We start from the raw sequence: 17,743 nt of genomic DNA on the forward strand, positions 1-17,743 counted from the left end.
CGCTTCACACCACAGACGACGTAATTGACGGTGATTTGAGGTCAGAGGAATGGACGCTACAGGGCAAACGGCTCGGAGCAGTCCTTGAAGTAATCGATCTGTAACAATGGTGTCACTGTCGGTGCCAACTGCGGCTGTAATTGCTCCTTCAGATTCAATACAAGGAGCCAGAACGATACGCCGAACACAAGGGTCTTCCCTCTCGGTAGTGCCACGTGGCCGTCCGGAGCACGATCTTCTTGCGACGGCACATTACCATGACCACCGCTGCCAGTCATGATGTTCATTGTCTAAATTCTCCTCGTCACACGACCTCGTTCAAAATCAGTGAGGTGTTGATAACGGCGTCGTTGTCGGCTTAAAGGCTTTCTTGAGTAACTTCATCTCACCACATCCAGTGTCAAAGGAAACTGAAGCTCGCGATCATTAAAGAGTGTAACTAAAGCAAATCTGATTTGCATCCTCATGTGGCGCTATTAGCATCAGTCTTATGCGACTGGCGCGTAATTTTAATAATAATCTTGCAGGTTTAGAAGCACAACTACCAACTTTTCTTTAGGTCGCACAATTCCTTTTGGTATTGTGATTTTTCCCCCCCCCCCCCCGTCAGTGTAGCTTGACCAAAATCTATACAGACAGTATGGCAAAGGAAGGGACAATAGTACTGCTGAGGGTTCGGTTGTGTGGGGTCATCGCCGTTAGCTGAGTGATGAGCACGGCGGACTGCCACGCCAAGGGGCACGGGTTCGATTCCCGGCTGCGGCAGGAGATTTTCTCCGTCCAGGAAGTGGGTGTTGTGTTGTCCCCAACATCATTTCATCCCCATCTCCGACGAGCAAGTCGTCCAAAGTGGCGTCGAATGCAGTAAGTACCTATCCTGAGATAGACACTTCTAACAGCCTAAGCGCACTTCCCGGAGTGGACGACTCCCGGCCCACAATGCCGTACTCTCATTTCCATCGCGCTGTTGACGAGGTGCAGTTCAGCAGCTGAAGCCCACGCGCAAGCATAATTTTCTAAGCTACAGAGAGCGAGTCTGAAAACGATCGTAGTAACAGGTTATGCCGATACAGACACAATTCGACAAATCAGTAGTCTCTCACCAGAATACCGAATGAGAAAGTCAGTGCATAAACGGCTGAGATGGACGCTTCTAACAGTCTAAGCGAACGGCTCAGCAGTCGACGGAAAACTGAAGCAGCTGTCCCTTCGGATTAATGTAGTCGGCTCGCCGAAAGTTGGGAACAAAACAGGCGTTTCTTTACAGGATTCAAGTTATTTTGAGAGAACGCTTCTACAACTGCATCTACGTGACTACTCTGCAATTCATATCCAGATGCTTGGACCACGTGCGATAATGAACACCTATGTCTTTCAGTGCGGTAAGGATTCTATATCTTGCAGGAACTTCGTTTTAATGATTGCCACCCCAGTTCGCGTATTATATCCTTGGCACTCTGTCCATTTTTTCCTGATAACGCAACAGGAGCTGCCCACCGTTGGACTTTTTCGCCGTCTTCGGTCAACCGTATCTGGTAAGCATCCCAAATCATGCAGCAATACCCCAGAGGAGGACGGCCTAGAATAGTGTAGACAGTCACTTTAGTGTACTTGTTGCACCTTATAAGTGTTCCACCAATAAAACGAAATCTTTGGGTCTCCTTCCACACAGCATTAGATACGTATCGTTATAATTTAGGCTGTTCGTAACTTTAATCCCTAGGTATTTAACTGAAAACCTTTAAATTTGTACGATTTATGATTTAACCGAAATGTAACGCATTGTTTTTAATACTCATGTGGACGACTTCACACTTTTCATTGTCCAGAGCAAACTGCCATTTTCCGCACCACACAGATAATTTATTTAAAGCATTTTGTAATTCTTAATGACCTTCTAATGACTTTAATAGACGGCATATAGCATTATCAACAAACATTCTAAGATGGCTGTTCAGATTGTCTTCCAGATACAAAACAAACACACAAGTTTAGCTGGTACTACCAGTCAAAAACTGAAAAACTAAACTCCTCCCGAACAGGCCATGAAGGCCCAACGGTACCGACCGGCCGCCGCGTCAGCCTCAGGCCTTAGGCGTTGCCGGATGCGGATACGGAGGGGTATGTGGTCAGCACACCGTTCACCCAGCCGCTGTCAGTTTTCGTGACAGGTGCCATTCCTCTTACTCCACAACTGACCTCACGAGAGCGGAGTGGACCATGCTGGCAACAGCACTCGACAGACCCGGACGGCCATTCATCCAAGTGGTAGTCAAGCTCAACAGTGCCTAACTTCAGTGATATGTCGAGAACCGGTGTTATCACTGCGGCAAGGCCGGTGTTGTCTCCCAAATACTTAAATGTATAAGAAACAGCTGACGGCCCATAATACGAGGGCAGTTCAATAAGTAATGCAACACATTTTTTTCTGAAACAGGGGTTGTTTTATTCAGCATTGAAATACACCAGGTTATTCCCCAATCTTTTAGCTACACAACACTATTTTTCAACGTAATCTCCGTTCAATGCTACGGCCTTACGCCACCTTGAAATGAGGGCATGTATGCCTGCACGGTACCATTCCACTGGTAGATGTCGGAGCCAACGTCGTACTGCATCAATAACTTCTTCATCATCCGCGTAGTGCCTCCCACGGATTGCGTCCTTCATTGGGCCAAACATATGGAAATCCGACGGTGCGAGATCGGGGCTGTAGGATGCATGAGGAAGAACAGTCCACTGAAGTTTTGTGAGATCCTCTCGGGTGCGAAGACTTGTGTGAGGTCTTGCGTTGTCATGAAGAAGGAGAAGTTCGTTCAGATTTTTGTGCCTACGAACACGCTGAAGTCGTTTCTTCAATTTCTGAAGAGTAGCACAATACACTTCAGAGTTGATCGTTTGACCATGGGGAAGGACATCGAACAGAATAACCCCTTCAGCGTCCCAGAAAACTGTAACCATGACTTTACCGGCTGAGGGTATGGCTTTAAACTTTTTCTTGGTAGGGGAGTGGGTGTGGCGCCACTCCATTGATTGCCGTTTTGTTTCAGGTTCGAAGTGATGAACCCATGTTTCATCGCCTGTAACAATCTTTGACAAGAAATTGTCACCCTCAGCCACATGACGAGCAAGCAATTCCGCACAGATGGTTCTCCTTTGCTCTTTATGGTGTTCGGTTAGACAACAAGGGACCCAGCGGGAACAAACCTTTGAATATCCCAACTGGTGAACAATTGTGACAGCACTACCAACAGAGATGTCAAGTTGAGCACTGAGTTGTTTGATGGTGATCCGTCGATCATCTCGAACGAGTGTGTTCGCACGCTCCGCCATTGCAGGAGTCACAGCTGTGCACGGCCGGCCCGCACGCGGGAGACCAGACAGTCTTGCTTGACCTTGCGGCGATGATGACACACGCTTTGCCCAACGACTCACCGTGCTTTTGTCCACTGCCAGATCACCGTAGACATTCTGCAAGCGCCTATGAATATCTGAGATGCCCTGGTTTTTCGCCAAAAGAAACTCGATCACTGCCCGTTGTTTGCAACGCACATCCGTTACAGACGCCATTTTAACAGCTCCGTACAGCGCTGCCACCTGTCGGAAGTCAATGAAACTATACGAGACGAACCGGGAATGTTTGAAAATATTCCACAAGAAATTTCCGGTTTTTTCAACCAAAATTGGCCGAGAAAAAAAATGTGTTGCATTACTTATTGAACTGCCCTCGTACGTCCTTGGGGAACGCCAGATATCATTTTTAGAACTATGTCCTCCCTAACAGGAAATCACGAATCCAGTCGCACAACTGAAGCGATAGTGCAAAGGCATGCAATTTGATTAGAAGACTCTTGTGGAAACCGTGTCAAAAGTCTTCTCGAAATCTGAAAATAAAGAATTAGCTTCAGGTCCCCCATCGATAGCACTCATTACTTCGTGCGAATAAAGATCTACTTGTGTTTTACAAGAACGATATTTTTGACTACATGCCGTCATATGTTGACAATTAGCACGGATTAAAGAAATATCGATCTTATGAAACACAATTGGCCCTTGATGCATATAAGCAACACACCAAGACACATCCTCAAAGAAGTCACGCACAATTGACTCCGCCGTGAGATCTTGTAAGTAGGCTGTTTATGTTTTCTTATCGGCAACGTTACGTAGCGCTCGGTATGAAAATCACTGGCTGTGCTGTGTGCAGTCTGTAGCTAGTTTGCATTGTTGTCTGCCATTGTAGTGTTGGGCAGCGGCAGCTGGATGTGAACAGCGCGTAGCGTTGTACAATGTACAGTTGGAGGTGAGCCGCCAGCAGTGGTGGATGTGGGGAGAGAGATGGCGGAGTTTGGAAATTTGTAAAAATGGATGTCATGAACATGTATATTATGGTTTTTCAACACTATTAAGGTAAATACATTGTTTGTTCTCTATTAAAATCTTTCATTTTCTAACTATACCTATCAGTAGTTAGTGACTTCCGTAGTTTGAATCTTTTATTTAGCTGGCAGTAGTGGCGCTCGCTGTATTGCAGTAGTTCGAGTAACGGAGATTTTTGTGAGGTAAGTGATTTGTGAAAGGTACAGGTTAATGTTAGTTAGGGCCATTCCTTTGTAGGGATTTCTGAAAGTCAGATTGCGTTGCGCTAAAAAATATTGTGTGTCAGTTTAAGCACAGTCTTGTATAAATTGTTCTAAGGGGAAGTTTCAATCCTCCTGTAGGTACTCAAGATATTCGTATAACCTTCTCGTCCTCAATCTGAATACCTACTGACAGAAGGAAAAGTGGAAACATAACCTACAGAAAACGTTTCTTCGTAGGCAAACTGACAACCTATGGGAAGCACAGAACCAATCATTCAGTCAGTTCGACATGAGCGACCCCTCATTTCAGTCAATCTGACTCGTAGTGCTGTCGGGCTGGGTTAGCTCTTGGACAGGTGACCATCCGGTCTGCCGAGCGCTGTTGGCGAGCGGGGTGCACTCAGCCCTTGTGAGGCAAACTGAGGAGCTACTTGATTGAGAAGTAGCGGCTCCGGTCTCGGAAACTGACGTACGGCCGGGAGATCGGTGTGCTGACCACATGCCCCTCCATATTCGCATCCAGTGACGCCTATGAACTGAGGATGACACGGCGGCCGATCGGTACCGTTGGGCCTTCATGGCCTGTTCGGGAGGAGTTTAGTTTTTCAGTTTTTGACTGGTAGTACCAGCTAAACTTGTAAATACACTCCTGGAAATTGAAATAAGAACACCGTGAATTCATTGTCCCAGGAAGGGGAAACTTTATTGACACATTCCTGGGGTCAGATACATCACATGATCACACTGACAGAACCACAGGCACATAGACACAGGCAACAGAGCATGCACAATGTCGGCACTAGTACAGTGTATATCCACCTTGCCATGCCATTTCCACCTGGCGCCTCAGTTGCACCAGCGTTCGTGCTGGACGTGCAGACCGCGTGAGACGACGCTTCATCCAGTCCCAAACATGCTCAATGGGGGACAGATCCGGAGATCTTGCTGGACAGGGTAGTTGACTTACATCTTCTAGAGCACGTTGGGTGGCACGGGATACATGCGGACGTGCATTGTCCTGTTGGAACAGCAAGTTCTCCTGCCGGTCTAGGAATGGTAGAACGATGGGTTCGATGACGGTTTGGATGTACCGTGCACTATTCAGTGTCCCCTCGACGATCACCAGTGGTGTACGGCCAGTGTAGGAGATCGCTCCCCACACCATGATGCCGGGTGTTGGCCCTGTGTGCCTCGGTCGTATGCAGTCCTGATTGTGGCGCTCACCTGCACGGCGCCAAACACGCATACGACCATCATTGGCACCAAGGCAGAAGCGACTCTCATCGCTGAAGACGACACGTCTCCACCGTCCCTCCTTTCACGCCTGTCGCGACACCACTGGAGGCGGGCTGCACGATGTTGGGGCGTGAGCGGAAGACGGCCTAACGGTGTGCGGGACCGTAGCCCAGCTTCATGGAGACGGTTGCGAACGGTCCTCGCCGATACCCCAGGAGCAACAGTGTCCCTAATTTGCTGGGAAGTGGCGGTGCGGTCCCCTACGGCACTGCGTAGGATCCTACGGTCTTGGCGTGCATCCGTGCGTCGCTGCGGTCCGGTCCCAGGTCGACGGGCACGTGCACCTTCCGCCGACCACTGGCGACAACATCGATGTACTGTGGAGACCTCATGCACCACGTGTTGAGCAATTCGGCGGTACGTCCACCCGGCCTCCCGCATGCCCACTATACGCCCTCGCTCAAAGTCCGTCAACTGCACATACGGTTCACGTCCACGCTGTCGCGGCATGCTACCAGTGTTAAAGACTGCGATGGAGCTCCGTATGCCACGGCAAACTGGCTGACACTGACGGCGGCGGTGCACAAATGCTGCGCAGCTAGCGCCATTCGACGGCCAACACCGCGGTTCCTGGTGTGTCCGCTGTGCCGTGCGTGTGATCATTGCTTGTACAGCCCTCTCGCAGTGTCCGGAGCAAGTATGGTGGGTCTGACACACGGGTGTCAATGTGTTCTTTTTTCCATTTCCAGGAGTGTATCAGGGCTTCTCATGGAAATGGACGAGACACAAAACGCAAACAGAACCCGAGCCACAACGAGTGTCCACTTGTATAATTAAATTGACTTTTCTGATTATGTCTTTAAAATATTACAGTACCGAGCCCAGTGACGTTTGCACAGGAGGCATCTTCGGTCCCCAGCAACAACAATAACTCTTCGATTACAATCGAGTCCTGTAACCTTACATGAAATGTCACTTCTGATAGCATAGCCTGTGATTATCACTATCTGAGTCTGTGTGTGTGCGCCCACGTGCCTATGTGTGTTTGGGGTGGGGGGGGGGGGGGAGGCAGAGCGGGGAGGGGGAGATGGAGACGCGCAGCTTCTTCGAGTATTACATCTACATCTACATGGATACTCTGTAAATCAGATTTAAGTGCCTGGCAGAGGGTTCATCGAACCACCTTCACAATTCTCCATTATTCCAATCTCGTATAGCGCGCGGAAAGAATGAACACCTATATCATTCCGTATGAGCTCTGATTTCCCTTATTTTATCTAGGTGATCGTTCCTCCTTATGTAGCTCGGTGTCAACAAAATACACTCCTGGAAATGGAAAAAAGAACACATTGACACCGGTGTGTCAGACCCACCATACTTGCTCCGGACACTGCGAGAGGGCTGTACAAGCAATGATCTCACGCACGGCACAGCGGACACACCAGGAACCGCGGTGTTGGCCGTCGAATGGCGCTAGCTGCGCAGCATTTGTGCACCGCCACCGTCAGTGTCAGCCAGTTTGCCGTGGCATACGGAGCTCCATCGCAGTCTTTATCACTGGTAGCATGCCGCGACAGCGTGGACGTGAACCGCATGTGCAGTTGACGGACTTTGAGCGAGGGCGTATAGTGGGCATGCGGGAGGCCGGGTGGACGTACCGCCGAATTGCTCAACACGTGGGGCGTGAGGTCTCCACAGTACATCGATGTTGTCGCCAGTGGTCGGCGGAAGGTGCACGTGCCCGTCGACCTGGGACCGGACCGCAGCGACGCACGGATGCACGCCAAGACCGTAGGATCCTACGCAGTGCCGTAGGGGACCGCACCGCCACTTCCCAGCAAATTAGGGACACTGTTGCTCCTGGGGTATCGGCGAGGACCATTCGCAACCGTCTCCATGAAGCTGGGCTACGGTCCCGCACACCGTTAGGCCGTCTTCCGCTCACGCCCCAACATCGTGCAGCCCGCCTCCAGTGGTGTCGCGACAGGCGTGAATGGAGGGACGAATGGAGACGTGTTGTCTTCAGCGATGAGAGTCGCTTCTGCCTTGGTGCCAATGATGGTCGTATGCGTGTTTGGCGCCGTGCAGGTGAGCGCCACAATCAGGACTGCATACGACCGAGGCACACAGGGCCAACACCCGGCATCATGGTGTGGGGAGCGATCTCCTACACTGGCCGTACACCACTGGTGATCTTCGAGGGGACACTGAATAGTGCACGGTACATCCAAACCGTCATCGAACCCATCGTTCTACCATTCCTAGACCGGCAAGGGAACTTGCTGTTCCAACAGGACAATGCACGTCCGCATGTATCCCGTGCCACCCAGCGTGCTCTAGAAGGTGTAAGTCAACTACTCTGGCCAGCAAGATCTGCGAATCTGTCCCCCATTGAGCATGTTTGGGACTGGATGAAGCGTCGTCTCACGCGGTCTGCACGTCCAGCACGAACGCTGGTCCAACTGAGGCGCCAGGTGGAAATGGCATGGCAAGCCGTTCCACAGGACTACATCCAGCATCTCTACGATCGTCTCCATGGGAGAATAGCAGCCTGCATTGCTGCGAAAGGTGGATATACACTGTACTAGTGCCGACATTGTGCATGCTCTGTTGCCTGTGTCTATGTGCCTGTGGTTCTGTCAGTGTGATCATGTGATGTATCTGACCCCAGGAATGTGTCAATAAAGTTTCCTCTTCCTGGGACAATGAATTCACGGTGTTCTTATTTCAATTTCCAGGAGTGTATTTTCGCATTCGGAGGAGAAAGTTGGTGATTGGAATTTCGTGAGAAGATTTCGTCCCAACGAAAAACGCCTTTCTTTTAATGAAGTAGCATTGCTGTTAGTCCCTCTGCATGCATTCCTTTCAATGTGACACACTTTTCGCAACGAGGGATTCCTTGGAGGAGTCCTGGGTTGTAGAAGTCTGCATTTTTGCTGATCAGAAACGATCCACCTCGAAAATAACTTTGGAAATATTATCCACGCAATGATTTCTTCATCCCAAGAAAGAAAGAGAAGTCACAGGGCTGCATGTCAGAAGAACACGATGAATCAGGTACAAATCTGCAGCTCGAAGAGGCAGCACGTGTGCCTACACCCTGTACAGATTGACATGGGGCGTTGTCGTGGAGCGAAAACACCCCGTCGGAAAGCTTCGCTGACGCTTCGTTTAGAAAGTATCCTGTAATGTGGTCAAGAGAGGGCTAGAGATATCCTCCTGCGGCAGTTTCCCCGTTACGAGGATAATATTTTAGCACAGTGATTGACGATGATGATGATGATGTTTGGTTTGTGGGGCGCTCAACTGCGTGGTTATCAGCGCCCGTACAATTATCCAATCTTTGCTCAGTCCAATTTTGCCACTTTCCTGGATGATGATGAAATGATGAGGACAACACAAACACCCAGTCATCTCGAGGCAGGTGAAAATCCCTGACCCCGCCGGGAATCGAACCCGGGACCCCGTGCTCGGGAAGCGAGAACGCTACCGCGAGACCACGAGCGGCGGACAGTGATTGACGATGTTTCGGACATTGTAAGCATAGAATTGTATCGCTGACTATCGAAAGCCGGCTCTCTACCGAGCGCAGAGTAACAGTGGACAATCGTGGCGTAACTTTCGTGGAGCGCAGGCGGTGTGTTGCGTTGATGCCGTGGCTGCAGCGCGTAACTTACAAGTTATGGTGAAGTAATGGAAAATGTTTGCCACACAAGTTTTGCGTTTAATTTCAGTGTTCATGACGCAGTATCAATGTTCAGCCAAAAGGTGATGTTTCTCGGTTTCGTGCGTCGTGTCGGAAGAACAACAATCATCAACTCCTATGATCGTAATTGCAAGTTCAGAAGGTGATGTTTCTTGGTTTTGTGCGTCGTGTCGGTAGAACAATAATCAACAACTGCTACGATCGTAATTGCAAGTTCTAAGTGAAAGAAACACATATCGTTTTGACTGGCTGAGCGCACGTACTTTTTCGTTCATATATCGTACCAAAAATTTTATGGAGCATCCGCTTCGCCATTCGGGTACGAGCACCCTCGTATTACGAGTTGTTGAATTGTTTAGCACTGTTGTAAGAACTGTGCTAATCGTAGACTGATAAAACATCCGTCGAACAGTGATTACTTTGTGTTCTACGCATCGTGTTTTTGCATTGGATGCCATGATTTAGACAACAGCCTTATACGTCACAATTGACACGTACTTGGCGTACAAACACTGATCACGTCCATTGTGGAATAATGTTAATAGTGAAGAGTGCAGCCCCAACACTTGCGAGTGTTTAACAGAATACAGTGAATTCTACCAGAAAATTTGGTATTGTTGGTGTGAGTGGCTCCTCTCTCTTCTGGATAAGAGTTATTACAGGACACATCACAGCAGGCAGTGCAGCGAGCAGCAGATCAACCGCCGCGGGAAGGACCAGGTACGTGGGTTTAGGCACACGGTCGTTAAATATCCAGCACCGTTTCTGTGTCTAGGGAGTGTTGTACAGTCTCGAGTGCTAAGAACTAGCTTTTATTAGTACTGCCTATCTACCCACTTTCCTCCCGGACGTGTTACAACTTGACTACGGTGAAGCCACCACTTGCCTTGCTCCTTCGTCTCGGAGTCGTAGTGATACACCCAGCAGTCGTCCGTTAGTGATAGGCGGATAAATAAGTCATCTAGATGGGTCTGATAAAGCTTCCAAGTTTTGCAACAACTCTCTAAAGAAAAAGTCTAATAATTGAGGAGCTAGAATGGTTGGACACCTATTACCTGTGCCGCGCGGGGTAGCCGCGCGATCTGCAGCATCTTGCAACGGTTCGCGCTGCTCCTCCCGGACCGATGACTTCAGCAGTTTGGTCCCACAGGAAATTACCGCCACCTGATGTGTAAAGTATCATTTCCTGCTCGACCTGTGCGCTTGTTCCGTGGCTGATATGTACGCCAAGGTCTGGGGAAGGCAGCTTCTGTCCTGTCTTTCCATAAATATCCTAAATGGGCATTGGCTGGCTTAAGGGCTTCTGATTTCCCATGATGGCCGGTATTTTAGAACGCTCGTTGAGGAGGAACTTCTGAAAATCCTGGTAGGAAGCAGCCCCTTATAGAAACGCTACAAGGTGAAGCAGAAAACGGCAAATGAAAATGTCTTCGTCACGGGCAACCAAGAATTCGGTTCACGAGCTGAGCAATGGCACGATTGCCATAGCACTTAGCATATCTGCATACCTCTCCTCCCCCCCCCCCCCCAGGCCCACCCCAACCCCCTTCACTGGCATGGCTTGCTGTCCAGCATGAAGATTTGGTTTTGTATTTCACATTTCTCAACAACATAGGTCACAGACAAAAAACTATAGCGTTATTTATTTTTAGCGCCCTGAAGACATAATTTTTATCTGTTGCAAACCCTCGGCATACGGACAGATGCAGAGAGTACCACAGACTTTCCGACCTAGGTTGCCATGTAATCGTGACTTATTTATTTTTGTAATAAAAAAAATCTTCGACACATAAATGTTGGTTGAAATATTGTAGCACTTTTGCAACCTCATTATGGAAACGTGGAAACTACACCTCAGGGAAACAATGTAGACATCCTGGACAGTTTTAAGGTAAAAGCATTTGTCTTTAAAACTGGAATTACTATAAATTCCGACATACGAGAGATGGGGGAAATATCGGCCACAAAAAGAAGGAGTCGGTTATTACAATACCAAAACATAGGTGTTTATTTATTAAATATCATGTTTTTACTCACTGAAATACATACATTTAGGAACAACGTTGTTTTGCACTATTATACAGGGTGTAAATTTTAAGTTGACAAACCAGATTAACTCGAAAAATAAGCTTCACACGAATAAATGTGTAGAATTCAAAGGTGATTATTTTCGAGGGGGACATCTGGTGGTGCTAAAATTATCCCATTTGACCAGTGTTGTTTGGGTCAACATTTGTGAAACGCTAATTCCTCTCTCTCAAACCCCACCCTATGGGGAGAGAGGGAGAGTTTTATTTTCAGCGAATCAAAATTTACGAAGTAAATAAGTATTTTTTATTTATCCGTAACCATTTTCCACGCAATAATGAGAACATGGATTTTCTTGAATTACAGCGCCAACTACTAAGAATCAAAAGAAATGTTTCAGACAAAATGTACGTAGCTTTTTATAAAGAATCTGATTCTGCAATAAAAAATGGGGGTTCCCATTAGAAATTTTAAAATTGCTTCCCGTCCCACTCCCAGGGGGAAGAGGTGGCGGGCTAATTTTTTCACCAGCAGACGTCCCCCTAAAAAATAATCAACTCTGGATTCTATACATTTTTTCGTATGAAGGTTATTTTTCGAGGTATTCTGGTTTATCAACTTAAAATTTACACCCCATATATCAGCTCTTGTGCTCAAAGTGAATCAATTGAAAATACTAGTTTGGCTGGCAATGCCCACTAATGGAGCTAAAAACGGTCAGAGTAATGTTTATAGAATTAAGTATAAGGAATAAATGTCATATTATCACAAATACAACATTATAGTGAAGGAAATCAACTCTTAAATCAAGAAGAATGTATGCAGAATCATATTTAAGGAAAATGAAATTCACAAAAATGATGTCTTGGTGAAATTTATATACCTGAATGTTTACTACTTATTTTTCAGTTGTGTTTACACAAAAATCACACTTAAAGTAGTCTGGTTTATTCCAACCATGAACAATCTGAATGTACCCATAAAACACAGATTGTGCACATGTATTACCTTTCGCCGCCCTTTCCATAGTCTCCACAAAGTAGACACTTTCCCCCACCAATTTCAATTTCTTTCTTTTTTTATATAAAATGCATTTTAATCATCACCTGTTTATTTGTCTCATTAGTCATCTACCAGTTTCGGTTATTGACCAGGATATCTGTCAACATCAACATTTTAAAAAATTATGGAAGTACAATGCATACAAAAATAGCAAAACCCATCAAATATATGGGTCAAAATTCCTTTCGTGTACTTACAGGGTACAACAGATTAGTTAAAAGCATTCCATATTCGTTTGACCTGAACAATATCGAAATTATCCATTGAAATAGTACAAACCATTTGTCTTAGCATATTGAAAGTCACATCTTATGTCAAACAGACAGACATCACAGGGAAAACAAGACGAACAATTACTGGAAAAAGCTCTTAGCATTCAATTGATATCAATGATAGTGCATAAGTAACATAAATAACAACATACTTTTCCATCAGTGGTAAGGGGAGAAACATTAACACTGAAAGATACAGTAAAAACAGTCGCAAGATGAAAGTGGAACCACATATCAGTGAAACCAGATATGTTTACAGCAAAAAATTTGTACAAGTAGTTCAGGGTGCAAGACAAATTACATAATAAAATCAATGTGTTAATGCAAAGTTCTACTTCACTTTTGGCAACACCCTTTATGCAATAATACACGTCAAACAGGGTATAAATTCGGAAATATATAGTCTCTTTTTTTCAACTAAAGTACATTTTTCAAAATAGGCTGTAGCTAACGTATTAAATTAAAACAAACAGTGTTATATAGTTGTGAACATCGTCACAAGATGACCGCAATTATATACCACTGTTTGTTTTAATTCAATATGTTGGATACCATGAAAATTAGTTCGAACAATGCAGCCCACATTACACATCAAATTTTTACATTGATTTCCTATATGTAACGAAATTATAAATCACAAGTATCCTGTAAAACTAATTAGAATACTCACACTTGATTGAATCACACAGCTAGAATTATAAGAAAACTGATGAAACCTTTAAGAGTTACCTTGTTTCTATGTGGCACCAGCAGGCGCCCAACGACGGAGTTGTGTTAATTCCTACTGTTATTCTGTTCTTGACAGCAACGTCCACAGACGTAGAGAGCGAATTTTATACTAACGTATCAAGCGACCGGCATTGTCTCCATGACAGGAATTCCTCCCATACGCCCTAGAACTGATAAGAAATTTGGGAAGATTTTCTAAATAGATTTCTTGACGAGAAACTGTACTTGAAACACACCAAAATTAAGCTAATGGTAGTCCGTTGGAATTTGTCGATGCCGATGCCGATGCCGATGCCGACGATGAAGTCCTGGGAGTCGCTGCCGTAGCCCCGCGATGCTGCAGCCACAGCCGAAGTCTGCTCCGCTGTCTCGGTCTCCGCTGCTGGCTGCCGAAATCTCACCTTCCTTTGTCGTCTTCTTCTTCCTTCTTATACCGCTTCACGCCTATTTTTACCCACGTGTAACTTACACTACACATTCATACGAAAGCAACTGCTTCAAAATCTTTTTCTCGGAGCCGCCACGCAAAACTTCCTTCTGTACTTCAGATTCCGGACCTGGATCACGTAATATTAGCAATACTAATGAAATCAAGTTTGCAGTTGGAAAACGGTTTGGATTCAAATACCGAAAACAAAAACCCCATTTGCGACCTACTAATTGCTGCGAAACATGGGTAGATTTTCTAATTGGGTTCCCTCGCGAGAAACCATATTTGCGACATGCCAAAATTAACGAAATGATAGTTGATTGGTGTTTGAGTTATGGACGACTCTGTCCAGAAAATATGGTTCAACGTGGGCGTAGGGTCGAGCCATGAACGTCTGCTTTAATGTCCGTTGCTAGGATAGCTGAAGTAAAAGTTACAGATTACGATCCTCTGGTCAAGTACCTAAAGCATTGTCATGTTAAGCGAAATTTCAAATAAACACAGACTGCAGTTAAAATGAATAATAATAAGTAGCAATGTCCGCCCCGATAGCTGAGTGGCCAGCGCGACGGAATGCCGTGCAAAGGAGCGCGGGTTCGATTCCCAGCTGAGTTGCAGATTTGCCCCGCTCAGGGACTGGATGTTGTGTTGTCCTCATCACCGTCATCTCTTCCCCATGGACGCGCAAGTCGCCGAAGTGGCGACTACTCAAAACACTTGTCTACCCGACCGGAGGCCCTAGCCACACGACATTTCATTTCAATAAGGAGCAATAAAAGTTTATTACGTGCTCATAATAAATTGATGTAGACAACACCAAATATGTATGCTGAATAAAGTTATAATTATTCAATCTATGTCATGACAGAATACGGAGAATTGATGTCCCTACAATAATTCGGTTTGAAACATTGAAATTGGAAATATTCAATTGCAGTTAAGGTTACGTAAATCTGCGTGATCAGAATAGTAGTAAACTCCCCAGAAAGCAATAAATCACCACTAGTTCACCAAAATAACAAATTCCTGTGGTTTGAACTAGGCACAAATAGTCCCAGAACGCCAAGAACTCACATCAAAGTTGTAAGTAGGCTGTTTAGGTTTTTATATTGGTAACGCCACGTAGCGCTCGGTATGAAAATCACTGGCTGTGCTGTGTGCAGTCTGTGACTGGTCTGCATTGTTGCAGTATTGCTATTGTAGTGTTGGGCAGTTAGATGTTAACAGCGCGTAGCGTTGCGCAGTGGGAGGTGAGCCGCCAGCAGTGCTGGATGTGGGGAGAGAGATGGCGGAATTTTGAGAGCGGATGATCCGGACGTGTGTCCATCAGAGACAGTACATTTGTAAGACTGGATGTCTAACTATGCCTATCAGTAGTTAGCGCCTTCAGTAGTTTGAATCTTTTATTTAGCTGGCAGTAGTGGCGCTCGCTGTATTGCAGTAGTTCGAGTAACGAAGATTTTTGTGAGGTAATTGAGTTGTGAAAAGTATAGGTTAATGTTAGTCAGGGCCATTCTTTTGTAGGGATTATTGAAAGTCAGGTTGCGTTGCGCTAAAAATATTGTGTGTCTGTTTAAGCACAGTCATGTATAATTTTTCTAAGGGGACGTTTCAAAGTTCGTTGAAGCAAGTCTTATGATGATCCCTCTCTGTTAAATTTTTTTATAAATCGTGACCGTGAGCCGTACATACTCTATCAGTTTGCCCCATTGAATGCTTTGCTGCATCTCACTTCTGTTACGTCTCTGCACCGTATCACATCTGCACACCAAGTGTTCCAACTCTTTACCTCTCCCAGAAACCCACCCATGAGCTACTCCGCGAATCCGGATGCCCGAGAGACTAACCTCTCGCACTAGTGAGAAACACTGCCCCCCCCACCCCCCCTACAAAACACCACGACTTACTAGATTCTATAAAATGGCCCAATATTTGACTGATAATAACTTATTATTAGATATATGGCTTAAATTAAGGAACGTTTTCTCCCCTTTCTGTAAAGACTAAGCACGATATTATACAAATAAAAGCTTAGACACAGTTAATTACCATGATCTAGCGCATACGCTCTTGTTGTTGCTGTTGTTGTGGTCTTCCGTCAGAAGACGTTTAATGCAGTTCACGCTACTCTATCATGAGCAAGGCTCTTCATCTCCTAATAAACACTGCAGCCTACATCGTTCTGAATATGCTTACTGTATTCATCCCAAGGATTCCCTCTACAATTTTTACAACACACACTTCCCTCCAGTACTAAATTGGTGATCCCTTGATGTCTCAGAATATGTTCTATCAACTGATTCCTTCTTTTCGTCAAGTTGTTCCACAGTTACTTGTCTCGCCAATTCTGTTAAGTACCTCCTCATTTGTTACAGGACTTACCCACCTAAACTTCAACATTCTTCTGCAACACCACATCTCAAAAGCTTCTATTCTCTTCTTGCTTCACTTTCATACATCGCTAAACTCCCAACAAATACCTTCAGGAAAGACATCCCAACATTGAAGTGTAACAAATTTCTCTGCTTGAGAAATGCTTTTCTTGTCATTGCAACTCTACATTTTATATCCTCTCTACTTCGATCGTCATCAGTTATTTTGCTGCACACATAGCAGCTACTACTTTAAGTGTCTAATCTAATTTCCTGAGCGTCACCTGATGTAATTCGACTACATTCTATTATGCTTGTTTTGCTTTTGTTGATGTTCGTCTCATATCCTTCTTTTAAGACACTGTCCATTCCAGTCAACTGCTCTACTCTGTCCTTCGCTGCCTCTGACAGGATTACAGTGTCATCCGAAAATCTAAAATTTTTCTTTTCTTCTCTCTGAACTTTAACTACTACTCCAAATTTTTCTTTGATTTCCTTTACTGCTTGCTCAGTGTACAGGTTGAATAACATCGGGGACAGGTCACATCCCTGTCTCACTCCCTTCTATACCACTGCTTCACTTTCATGCCACTCGAGTTTTATAGCTGCCTTCTGGTTGCAGTAGAGGTTGTAAATAGCCTTTCTCTCCTTGTATTTTACTCCTGCTACCTCCAGAATTCCAAAGAGAGCGCTCCAGTAAACATTGTCAAAAACTGTCTCTAAGCCTAAAAATTCTACAAGCGTAGGTTTGTGTTTCCTTAACCTAGCTTCTAAGATAAGTCAGTGTTGCCTAGTGTGTCCCTACATTTCTCCGGAAATCAAACTTAGCTTCGCCAAGATCGACTTCTACCAGTTTTTCCATTCTTCTGTAAAGAATTCGTACTAGTATTTTGCAGTCATGACTTATTAATAAAGAGTACATGTTAAAACATATGAAATATAGGTTTGGGCTGCTCAACTGATGCGTCTTTTCATGCTCAATCTATTTATATTACTATATAATACGGATCACTTACGATTTTTAAGTTTCAAAGGTTTTAGTACTGGCCAACATCTAGTTGTCATTCAGAAACAATTAATAACTGAGATAAACGTTATATGGTAACGTATGGATGGCCTGAGACTTGCCATACCGCTCATTTGCTATGTGTCTGGGGAGGATTCTATGATCTGACACATTTACAAAATAAAAAGATATAAAACGTAATTATAGCTAGAGTTCTGAGCTATCATTCGTTTATCAAGATTGCATGAAGCGTTCAGCAGTGATTAACTTGCAGTGTGTTCGTCTGACTTTTTCAGTTTTTATCACATTTGTAATATGA

Source organism: Schistocerca cancellata, chromosome 3, assembly GCF_023864275.1.
Source record: "Schistocerca cancellata isolate TAMUIC-IGC-003103 chromosome 3, iqSchCanc2.1, whole genome shotgun sequence".
Classification (NCBI taxonomy): domain Eukaryota; kingdom Metazoa; phylum Arthropoda; class Insecta; order Orthoptera; family Acrididae; genus Schistocerca; species Schistocerca cancellata.